We start from the raw sequence: 12,098 nt of genomic DNA on the forward strand, positions 1-12,098 counted from the left end.
ATTGGAAGGAATCTTAAATAAAGTTTGTCTAAATCATCTGTCAGTAGGACTTTTGAATCATCATCCTAACATCCTGACCTCTGATAAAAGATACCCTAAGGCAGGACATTCCACTTTTAGGTAGCAGTGACAACAGAAAGATGTACTAATAGGTAGAACATACAGCCTGTACTCATTCATTGGAGTTGTGCCATTTGGGATGATGCAAAACAAGCATAATTTTTCTTTGTGACTGCCCTACAAGTATTTAGATGTAGCATGGATAACTTAATTTCTTTAAAAATGCAGTCTTGTCTTCATAATAATATGATGGAACTGAGAATGATTAACTTGGGAGACTAGAAATCTCTGCATAGAGATGGAGTGTACACTTTGGCTTTTGTCTAAAATAATTTTCTTTTTTGGGGGGACAGTCTTGCTCTGTTGCCCATGCTGGAGTGCAGTGGCATGATCACAGCTCACTGCAACCTTGACCTTCCCAGCCCAAGCAGTCCTTGCACCTCAGCCTCCCAAGTAGCTGGGACCACAGGCATTCACCACCATGCCAGGATAATTTATTATTATTTTTAATTTTTAAATTTTGTATTTTTTGTAGAGATGGGGTCTCTCTACGTTGCCCAGGCTTGTCTTGAACTCCCGGACCCAAATAATCCTCCCGCCTTGGCCTCCCAAAGTGCTGGCATTACAGGCATGAGACACTGCACCTGGCCTAAAATAAAACTTAATGGTTAAATTCAGCTAAGGAAATAATTCATTTTTTCTCTGTCTCTTCAGTATAAATGACAGGCAGATGGGGATAGAGGTGGCATTTAATATGATACAAAAAGCACCAAGGCATACCAGCACTTAGCAGTTAAACTGGATCTGTTCTCATGACTTTTTCACGAATTCTAAGCAGAATATGAAGTCCATTTTAGTAGTGGTATCCAGATGACACTCATTGAATGATTATATTAAAATATGTTTTTGGTCAACAATGAAATGACAGTATTTTAAATCTAATTTCTACCAAATGTAATGGAGGACTGAGGTACTCTGGACTATAATTGAATTAACAATGTTGAAATCCACCAAATTTCCTTTTTTCCATGCCAAATTATATTATGCTAGGTTAGTTAGAGTACTGTTTTTGGCATATGCTTTCTTTGTGATTAGTAACTGTTTCTGATCCTTAGCATTGAGATATTATACTTTTGGAAGAGCTATTTTCTGAAGAGAAAGATTGTGGCCATAATTTTCAAATTTAATGCATTAAAAGGATCTTGCTTTTCATTTTAACCCGGCTTGCTACCAGTTATTAATATGTAATCACATTGTTTTAAACATAAAATTGAATGCATATATTTAAAGTGTTCAGCATGATAAATTTTGGCATATGTATATTCCTGTGAAATCATAACCACACTGAAGATACTGGAAATACCTGATGCCCCGAAAGTTTCTTCTCAGCTGTTTGTAGGCCCTCCTTTTGCGCACCTACCCACATTCCTAGGAAATTAGCTGATCTGCTTTTCGATCACTAGAGATTAGTTTCTTTTTTCTAGAATTTTGTATAAATGTATTATATAGTATATACTCTTTGTGGCTTCTTTGACTCAGCATAATTATTTTGAGATTTATCCATGTTGATGGGTGTATACAATCATTCTTTCTTTTTTTTTTTTTGAGAATATTGTATACTACAGGTTTATCCATTCACCAGTTGATGAATTCTTTCAGTTTTTGTCTCTATGTTAAAAGAAAAACTTTACACAATGTAAATGTAGCAGAATTTATTTGAGCGAAGAATGATACATGAATTGGGCAGCACTCAACCAGAAAAGATTCAGAGAGCTGTGCTGTGCAACCTGGGCAGTAAGTGTAGACAGAAAAGAGAAGCAAGTACGTATATAGATTGATTAGTTAACAGCTCCTCTTTTGCCTTATTTGAACATGTTCTAATCAGTTGGCAGCCTGTGATTGACGGAAGCTTGGCTGCTTGTGATTTGCTGAGATTCAGCTGTTTACTGCCTTCTTTTGAGATGTGTCTGTTGGGTTCTTTGCCCATTTTTTGATTAAGTTGTTTTCTTGCTATTCAGTTTGATTTCCTTGTATATTTTGGATTTGGATATTAGCCCTTTATCAGATATATGATTTTTAAACATTTTCTCTCAATCTGTGGATTGTCTCTTCAATCTATTAATTGTTTCCTTTGCTGTGCAAAAGCTTTTTAGTTGATGCAGTCCTGTTTATTTTTGCCTTTGTTGCCTGTCATATTTGGGGTTATATCTAAAAAAAAATCTAAAAATTGCTCAGACCAATGTCTTGTAACTATTTTCCTATGTTTTCTTCTAGTAGTTCGACAGTTTCAGGTCTTACGTTTAAGTTTTTAATCCATTTTGAGTTGATTTTTGTATATGTTGTGATTTAATGGTCCAATTTTATTATTTTGCTTGTGGGTATCCAGTTTTCCCAGCATGATTTACAGTAGTCTCACCTTATCTGTGGTTTTGCATTCTGCAGTTTGAGTTAAACTTGATCAACCATGATCTGAAAATAGTGTATGGAAAATTCCAGAAAACAAACAATTCTTAAGTTTTAAGTTATGTGCCATCCTGAGTAGTGTGATGAAATCTTGTGCCATCCTGCCTTGTTCTGCCTGGGAAGTGAATCATCACTTGTCCAGCATATCCATGCTGTATATGCTGCCTGCTTATTAGTCACTTAGTAGCTGTCTAGTTTATCAGATTGAATAAACATAGTATATCTAGGGTTCCTGTCCGCAGGGGGTCTTGGAACGTATCCCTCACAGACAAGGGGAGACTACTGTATTGAAGAGACTGTCCTTTCTCTGTTGTGTGTTTTTGGTAATTTTGTTGAAAGCCAGTTGACCATAATTTGTAGGTTTATTTCTGGGCTTTCTATCCTGTTCTATTGGTCAGTGTTTCTGTTTTTATGCCAGTACATTCTGTATTGATTACTATAGCTTTGTAGTAGATTTTGAAGCTAGGTAGTGTGATGCCTCCAGCTTTGTTTTGCTCAAGATTGCTTTGTCTGTTTGACGTCTTTTGTGGTTTTATATGAAGTTTAGGATTCTTTTTTCTATTTATGTGAAAAACAACTTTGGAATTTTGATAGAGATTGCATTGAATCTGTAAATTGCTTTGGGTACTGTAGACATTTTAACAATATTAATGATTCCAATCCTTGAACATGGGATACCATTACATTTATTTGTATTGTCTACAGTTTCTTTCATCAATATTTTACAGTTTTCAGCATACAGATCTTTCACCTCCTTGGTTAACTTTACTCCTAAATATATATACTCTTTGGAGGCTCTTGTGAATAGAATTGATTTGTTAATTTTTTTTCAAGATTATTAGTTGTTAGTGTAAAGAAATGCTACTGATTTTTGTCTGTTGATTTTGTACCCTGCAACTTTACTTCGTTTATCAGTTCTAACAGTTTTTTGGTGGAATCTTTAGGGTTTTCTACATATAAGATAATGTCGTCAGCAAACATACAATTTCTCTTCTTCCTTTTCTTTCTTTTTTTTTTTTTTTTAAGTCGGAGCCTTGCTCTGTCACCCAGGCTGAGTGCAGTAGTGCGGATCTCGGCTCACTGCAAGCTCCGCCTCCCAGGTTCACACCATTCTCCTGCCTCAGCCTCCCGAGTAGCTAGGACTACAGGTGCCCGCCACCACGCCTGGCTGATTTTTTGTATTTTTAGTGGAGAGAGGGTTTCACCATGTTAGCCAGGATGGTCTCGATCTCCTGACATCGTGATCTGCCCACTTCGGCCTCCCAAAGTGCTGGGATTACAGGCGTGAGCCACCGCACCTGGCCCCTCTCTTCTTCCTTTTCTATTTGGATGCCTTTTATTTCTGAGGCTTATCTTTCATTCTGTTAATAGTGTCTTACAGATAGCAGAAATTAGTATTTGAATGAAATTATTACTTTGTCTTTTTTAAGTGGATTATGCTTTTGTGTTTTAGTTTACTAACCTTTGCCTAAGATAAGGCCACAAAGATTTTATGGAAGTTTTATGGTTTTACCTTTAGGTCTGTGATTGATTTTGAGTTAATTTTGGCGTGCAGTATGAATATTCAGTTGTTCCAGCTTCATTTGCTGAGAAAGCTGTCCTTTCTCTACTGGATTGCCTTTGTACCCTTATGGAAAATAAGTTGACCACATGTGTGTAGTTGTATTTCTGGACTCTCACTCTTGTTGTATTAACCTGTTAAGTCTCTCCACATGCTAGTACAATGTTTTTGTAGCTTTATAATAAACCTTATATTCTGGTTGTATAAGACTTCCAAAATTTTTGCCCTTTTTAAAAGCCATTTTGATTGATCTAGCTCTTTGACATTTCCATATGATTTTATTTAATTAATTTATTTTATTTATTTTGAGGCAGAGTCTCACTCTGTTACCCTGACTGTAGTGCAGTGACATGATCTTGGCTCACTGCAACCTCTGTCTCCTGGGTTTAAGTGATCCTCCTGCCTCAGCCTTTCAAGTAGCTGGGATTACAGGTGTGCACCACCACGCCTGACTAAACTGTAGGATTTTGGAATAAACATGCCAGTTTCTTCTACAAAAAGGTCAGCTGGGATTTTTATTAGAATTGTATTGACTGTATTGATCAAATTGGGGAGAATTGACATGTTAACATCATTGACTTCACTGATCTAGGAACATAATATTACTCTCTGTTTTTGCACATAATTTGATAATTTCTTCATAATTCATATTTTTATACTACAAATGAAATTATTTTTTAAATGATTGTCCTTTTTTTTTTCTTTCTTTCTTTTTTTTTGGAAAAAAGAACCGGCCGGGGTCCCCAAGGTGGAACCCAAGGGCAAAAACAAAAACTCACTGTAACCTCGAACTCCTGGGCTCAAGTAATCCTCCCACTGCAGCCTCCTGAGTAGCTATGACTACAGGCATGCTGCACCATGCCTGGTTAACTTAAAACATTTTTGTTGTTGTTGTTGAGACAGGGTCTCCCTAGGTATTTCAGGCTGGTCTTAAAATCCTGGCCACAAGCAGTCCTCCCATTCTGGCCTCCCAAAGTGCTGGGATTGTAGATACGAGCCACCGTGCCTGGCTTCTGATTATTCTTTGTACAGTTGTTCTATAGAAATAGAATTGATTTTTGAGTATTAATCTTGATTTTTGAGTATTGATCCTGCAACCTTCCTAAACTTACTTATTCTGTTGATAGTAGTCTTTTGGTTTTCCTAATTTCATTATCAGAGTTAGCGTAGCCTGTTGGTTCACTGTCAGTTTAGAGTTGAAGAAATGTGTAAGTTTATAAAATGTAATATCAATGTCTTGCAAGGAGTGAGATGCAGCATCCCCAATGTTTTTCATTTTTCCTTTAATGAAATTCATTTTTCCTTTAATGAAGTACTAGTATTCCTCATAATATGAAACCTTGACACTTCAAGCTACCATTATTTAAGGTGTTAAATTTATAGGCAATTTCAGCAAAGTAATTGATTCTGAAGGATGAATTGCTCTTTGTTTTTATGGCTGGAATTCTAAGAATCTGTTCAAATTATGTATTTTGGAGGGAGAACCAATTGCCTTGGTGATGGCTCTGGGAGACAAGGGAGAGTATGTGGTAAGGACTTTATGTTTGTGGCTTGAGCGGAAGTTATGTGGATTATGGTGTGATTTATTGAGATGACGAAGACTGAGGAAGCAATGGATTTAGTATTGTCAGTTCAGGTTGGACATGTTAGATTTTCGGCATGTTTTGTCTACTGTGATAAGGCTTATAGGTGTATTTGGATGCTTTTAAATGAACTATATCTTAGGTTAAAAACAGACCTGAGGTCACACAACTAGTCATTTGCAGAATTTGAACTCCAGCTTCTGACTCTTAGTCCATGTTTGTTATCGCCTTATGGTATATTATATCCTCCAGGCAGAAAAATATGCTTGGCTATGACAATAATAAAATGTTCTCTGGGAGCTGGTAGAAATACGTAGCAGAGTTTGCAAGCTCAGATGCCTGCAGGGTACAGACAAGTAACTGTGAGCCAGGTTGTATTGTAAAGGAGAGTGGCGACTTCTGTGGAGAACTGCAAAGCCCCATCCACAGGGTTAGTTAGCTGCTAATCAGCTCCAGGAGATTGTTTCCATATGGGAATGTGGGGCCAGTATTGCTAGATATTCTGATTTTTCAAGAGAGGTCTGAAATCTGGATTTTCATGTAAAGTCCTGATTTATAAATGTAGGCAGTTATCCTTTAACCATGCAGACCAACCTAGTGTGGGTCCACCAAAGGTATCTGTCTGCTGGATTCTGCCCGGTGGGTAGATATACTGTGGAAGCAACAATAAATGTATATGGTGGGAAAAGTGTGGTAACTATGTATAATAAGCACATTATGGTGTTGAAATGCAGGTTGCTTAGGTTAAACATGGTGCTTAGTGAGTCTAGTGTTTGAGTTCAGTCTTTATATGGATCAGTTAATTATAGATGGGGGAGGGGGAATTGCTCTCTGTAGCTTTTTGCCTCCTAATTGCATACTTTCATTTGCAGATAGGGCCAGTTTTGAGTGTGTGAATTTTTGAGTGAAACCTGGAACCCAAATGAGAAGAAATCTGCAAGGAATAACTACTGACAGTGAATCTACAGAGTCATCTGTATGCATAATATGGAATGTTCTTAACCCAGAAGTAGCTGAATGTGTTATTCCATTGATGAGGAGTGGTAAGTCTGATTATCTCCACTGATAATTAAATAACCTAAACCCTTCCATAAAAAGAGGATGATTTCTTCTACATTCTTAGCATTTGCTGACGTTAATTTTTATATTACAGGGGAGGACAGCAGTGCAGTTTAAGGGAATTCTTTATCCCTAACACCATGTTTAATGTCTGATTTCAGAGTTTGGCTTTCTTCTTCCAGTTAGGCACATCCTTACCTTTGCCTAGGCATTTTTCTCTATTATTTTCTTCTTCAGTCCAAGGCCTGAAATACTGTATTTGAAATACTCAGCCAGCGCTGAAATGATGGTCATGATAGTTACCAGCATCCATTCTAATCTTAGTTGTGGTAGGTCTCATTCTCTTTCGGAGTGATTGTTTTAGGAATGGACATGAGAAACAGTTTTGTCCGATGAGAGACAAAAGGAACATCTGCAAGAGGCTTTTGGGGAAGTCTTTCTTGCTTTTGAGAAAAGGAAGAAAACAGATGGTCCCTCTTCTCCGCAGAGCTGATATTATCTGGATGTGATGTGTGTGGAAGTGCTGGAGCCATCTTTTTAGTAGCCTGAAGGTGATGCTACTTATGTGAAGGAGGGAGAACCAAGGGAACTGGAGAAAAGTAGAACTAGAGTTCCATTTACCATGCCTATAGCCACTTTACCTGAATTGTCTTATTGTTTAAGCAGTTTTGCCTTGAGATTTCCTGTTATTTGCTATAGAAATTATTTAGATTTGATTTCTTCCTTTTTTGATTACCCAAAGCCATGTTTTTTAGTGTTACACACATTTCTACTTGATCATGTTCTTTGTAACCCCTTACAAGCTTTATGAAGTCAAGGGGTATGTTTATATTCCTATTGTATCTGACTCTAATACTTCTTAATGATGTCATCAATACATGTTTGCTTAACTGAATTACTTGATAAGTGTTTGAAAAACCAATCCATAGAATCTAATAATTACAGAGATTTTTTTTTTTTTTAATTCACATTCTTTTCTTTAACCACACTGCTTCCCTCTAGGATTATGAGTGAAATTTGTTTTTTCTTTAAGACTTCCAGTATGTAACACATGTTTAAGTGGTTAGTTCTACTCCAGACAATATTGCCTTTTGTTTTTGTCCAACTTTACCATCCAAACCAGGTTCTCTCCTTCATGTTTGAGTATTGGCTTTCAATCTAATAAATGGAATTTCACTTTCTTCTTTATTGTAAAAACAGAATAGTTTGCCTTCTATTTTCTGTGATAACTATAGGAATGGGGGACATCAGTAGTAAGAAGCATAATTCAGGAATAATTTGTATTTGGCTTTGGAATGCATATTCACAGAAAGATTCCTTAAAGTGTGCATCCCCACTCTGTTCTTAGGACTCAGTGTTTGGGGGAGGTGGGGGGAAGTTTGGCAGTGATGTAGTAAGAGGGATCTTGGGCCATAGGATAGATGATCTAGTTGCTTATGTTTTAAAGCTCTGTGAAACAAATCACTTTTTTTTTTTTTTTTTGGCATGGCTCTAGATATAAATGTTTTCTTCTATCTTTTCTTTTAAATCTTGTTATTATAATCTTGAAAAAGTATGGAATAAGAACCTCTTTTTCTTCTTGAAAATCTATGGTGTTACTTTCAGTTGTGGTAAAAGGAAAAAGATAAAAAACCTGTGTTGTGATTTTACCAGGTAATCTGGTAGTGTATTTTGAATCCTTCAAAAAGAAATTTACATTCAGGGAAGAATTCACTTTTTTTTTTTTTCCTCTTGATGAATTCTGATGAAAATCTGGGAGAATACCTTTTTTTCTTCTTTTTTTGAGACAGGGTCTCACTCTGTTGCCCAGGCTGGAGTGTGATCTTGGCTCTTTGCCTATGTATTTGAGCCCAAGATGCTAGGAACCTCTGCCTCCTGGGCTCAAGTGATCCTCCTGTCTCAGCCTCCCAAGTAGCTGGGACTACAGTTGTGCACCACCATGCCCAGCCAATTTATATTTTTTGTAGAGATAGGGTTTTACCATGTTGTCCAGGCTGGTCTTGAACTCCTGGGCTCAGGAGATCTACCTGCCTTGACCTCCCAAAGTGTGGGAATTGAAGGTGTGAGCCACCATGCCCAGCCAGGAGAATAACTTTTTAAGAAGATAGAGAAAGTTGTATGATGTGCTTTACCCATCAATTTAAATGCAGTAGTACCATTATTTAGTAATACAGGAAATTTAAATCATTAAGGTCAGCTTTAATGTGCTGTATTTCATATATATTTTGTTGGAATGGGACATGTTTCCTGTCTAAGGCAGTAATGGCAGGCATGCACCCTAAGCTACATCAAGCAGAGTGAATCTTAGGATATTTGCTAGGAATGCTGAGGATATTTGTTAGGAATGCTGAGATGAAGTCACTTATGTTTTTGTGAATTTCAACCTGAAAACATAGTTATTGAATTCCTGGCAGCTATCTTTTGACCATGAAAGGAAAGCTAGTTGATTAAGAAGCCAACACAGAATGAGTAGAGCAAAGAAAAGCCATGCCCTAGTTACTCCATTTGAGCTGCCAGATCAACCCTTCCCTGAAGCTGCTGTACCTGTAAACTTACAGTTGCATGAGCCAGCAAATTTCATGTTTAATTCAACTGGCTTTGGATTTTCTCTTATATTTTTGTGAAAACATCCTAGCTGATACATTCTTCTCAACCCTCAATTATGCACCTGTATAATAAGAACTCAAGGGACTTATTAAAACTTGAATTGTGAGTTAGGCAAGGAGACCTCTGACACAGATGTGCAGGTTGGCAGATAATGCATTCTTTTTCTTTCTTTCTTTCTTTTTTTTTTTTGAGACAGTTTTGCCCAGGCTGGAGTGCAGTGGCGCAATCTCAGCTCATTGCAACCTCTGCCTGCTGGGTTCAAGTGATTCTCCTGCCTCAGCCTCCTGAGTAGCTGAGATTACAGGTGCCCACCACCGTGCCTGGCCAAGTTTTTTTTGTGTGTTTAGTAGGGACGGGGTTTCACCATGTTGACCAGGCTGGTTTTGAACTCCTAACCTCAAGTGATCCACCTGCCTCAGCCTCCCAAAGTGCTGGAATGAGTTGGGAGTGGAAGGTAGGAGAAAGGTCAATGTGACTTTTACCCCCACCCTCAGCGCCTCACTTCCTTCTGGTTTTCCAAGCCTATAGTACACCACTAATTTTGAGTTCTTGTATGGAATGGAATTCTAAACCACTTACTTCAGCTGCAGTTGTTTTCTTACCCTAGGGCCATAGAAAGTGGTTTGGAGTATAGTTTCTGCCTCTGTGAAGAGATTTTCTTGGTCTTCTCAACAAGGATAAATTTGTATTGATACCTAATATAGTTAGGCTGTTGTCCCCTTGTAGACACAGCTCGCACTCTGTATAATGGCTTCCTTTGCCCCTTACCAAGCACCACTACTGTTTACTTTGACATGCAGTATTGCTCAAAAAATGGATCTCTTATAGCAGAATCACCCAAGACCCAAAAGAATACTTAGAAACTCACCATCGTAATTCAGTATCTGAAAAATATTGTTCTCTTCCAGTCTATAGCATTCCAATAACATTTTTAAAAGAATTTTTAAAGATTAGTTGAATCTAAAATTTATAAGGACAAAAATAAGGAAGATTATCCAGAAAAATTATTTAAAAGAATGAACATTTAAAAAAGGAACTAGACTGGGCGTGGTGGCTAACACCTGTAACCCCAACACTTTGGGAGGCCAAGGTGGGCGGATCACTTGAGGTCAGGGGTTTGAGACCATCCTGGCCAACATAATGAAACCCTATCTCTACTAAAAATAGAAAAAAAAAAATTAAGCCAGGAGTGGTGGCACATGCCTGTAATCCCAGCTACTCAGGAGGTGGAGGCGGGAGAATAGCTTGAATCTGGAAGGTGGAGGTTGCATAGAGCTGAGATTGTGCCACTGCGCTCCAGCCTGGGCGACAGAGCGAGACTGTGTCTCAAAAAATAAGTGAATAAATAAGATAAAAAACAAAAGAACTAGTTCTTCCAGATATTAAAAATGTATTCTGGCTGGGCAGCAGTGGCTTATGCCTGTAATCCCAGCACTTTGGTAGGCCGAGGCGGGTGGATCATTTGTGGTCAGGAGTTAGAGACCAGCCTGGCCAACATGGTGAAAACCCCATCTCTACTAAAAATACAAAAATTAGCCAGGCATGGTGGTACATGCTTGTAATCCCAGCTACTTTGGAGGCTGAGGCAGGAGAATCACTTGAACCTGGGAGGTGGAGGTTGCAGTGAGCTGAGATCACGGCACTGCACTCCAGCCTGGGTGACAGAGCAAGACTCTGTCTCAAAAAAAAGAAAAAATGTATTCTAAAATTATAGTAATTAAGACATTATGATTCTGGTAGATAGATCAGTGGTACAGAATTTAAAAAGTCCCAAATTCACATGGAAATTTAGAATATAATGAAAGCACATATCAGATCAGTGGAGAAAATTATTTTTTTTCTTTCTGGCAATATGATAGCTGGGTAGCCATCAGAAAAAATCAGATCCTTATCTTCAGAGGAAGAAAATAGATTTTTTCTTCTTTATATTCTTGGAGTTAGGGAAGCCTTCTTAGAAAATGTTTTTTTAAAGAAATGTAGGTGTTCTAATGCCTTATTAGAGGGAGTATAAGTTGGCACATTCCTTTAGGAGATTGGAAAATATCTGCCAAAATTTAAAATGCCTACTGAACGTTTAAATGTACATGCTCTTTAATACATCAATTTCACTTCTTGGAATTTATCTTATGGTTAAATTCTGTAGCTTTTGGGTTTAGTTCGTCATATTCTCACTTGTGTGAATATAAAGGGTTAGTCTTTGCAGTAAAATATTAGAAACAACTCAACTTCTGTCTGTGAAAGACGACCTGTATCAGTAAAATAAAAATGCAGCCCTTAAAACTTAAAAGAGGCAGTTTTTTAAAAGTTACTGATATTAGCTGGGTGTAGTGGCACATGCTGATAGTCCTAGTTATTTGGGAGGCTGATAGGGAAGGATTGTTTGAACTCAGGAGTTCAAATCCAGCGTGGGTAACATAGATCTCATCTCTTTAAAATGTTACTGATCTTGCCTGATTTCTAAGATAAAGTGTTAAGTGAAAAAGGTGCCAGTGATGTATGATGCTACATAAAAATATTTTAAAAAAAGAATATACATATATGCTGGTATATTCATAAAGTATCTGTGAAAGGCTGTGCAAGAAGCTAACATTAGGGGCTGTATTGAGGGAAGACAACTGGGTGGGTAGGATAATGGTGGGAAACTTAATTCTATCAACCCCTCCCCACCAAATCATCAAGTGTCATACTGGGTAAAAGGAAAAAAAGGATTCACCTAATTTTCATCTTTTTCAATTCGTTAGAATCTCCAAGGGTGAGGTCACCCC

The 12,098-nt window shown here is 37.6% G+C and overlaps 1 protein-coding gene across 3 annotated transcripts in view; it reads left to right on the forward strand.

Annotated features, from left to right (window-relative positions):
* The window catches only part of CDC42SE2 (CDC42 small effector 2), a 118,350-nt gene that overhangs the window by 41,103 nt on the left and 65,149 nt on the right, over nt 1–12,098 (forward strand). For 2 of the 3 annotated variants that reach the window (XM_012002438.1, XM_012002439.1), the window contains exon 2: nt 6,540–6,710. The exons of the other annotated variant lie outside the window; for it this stretch is intronic. The gene's annotated coding sequence lies outside the window, so the exon portion shown is untranslated. The remainder of the gene's footprint in view (nt 1–6,539; nt 6,711–12,098) is intronic. 3 annotated transcript variants of the gene reach the window in all.

Source organism: Mandrillus leucophaeus, unplaced genomic scaffold (genome assembly GCF_000951045.1).
Source record: "Mandrillus leucophaeus isolate KB7577 unplaced genomic scaffold, Mleu.le_1.0 Scaffold688, whole genome shotgun sequence".
NCBI lineage: Eukaryota > Metazoa > Chordata > Mammalia > Primates > Cercopithecidae > Mandrillus > Mandrillus leucophaeus.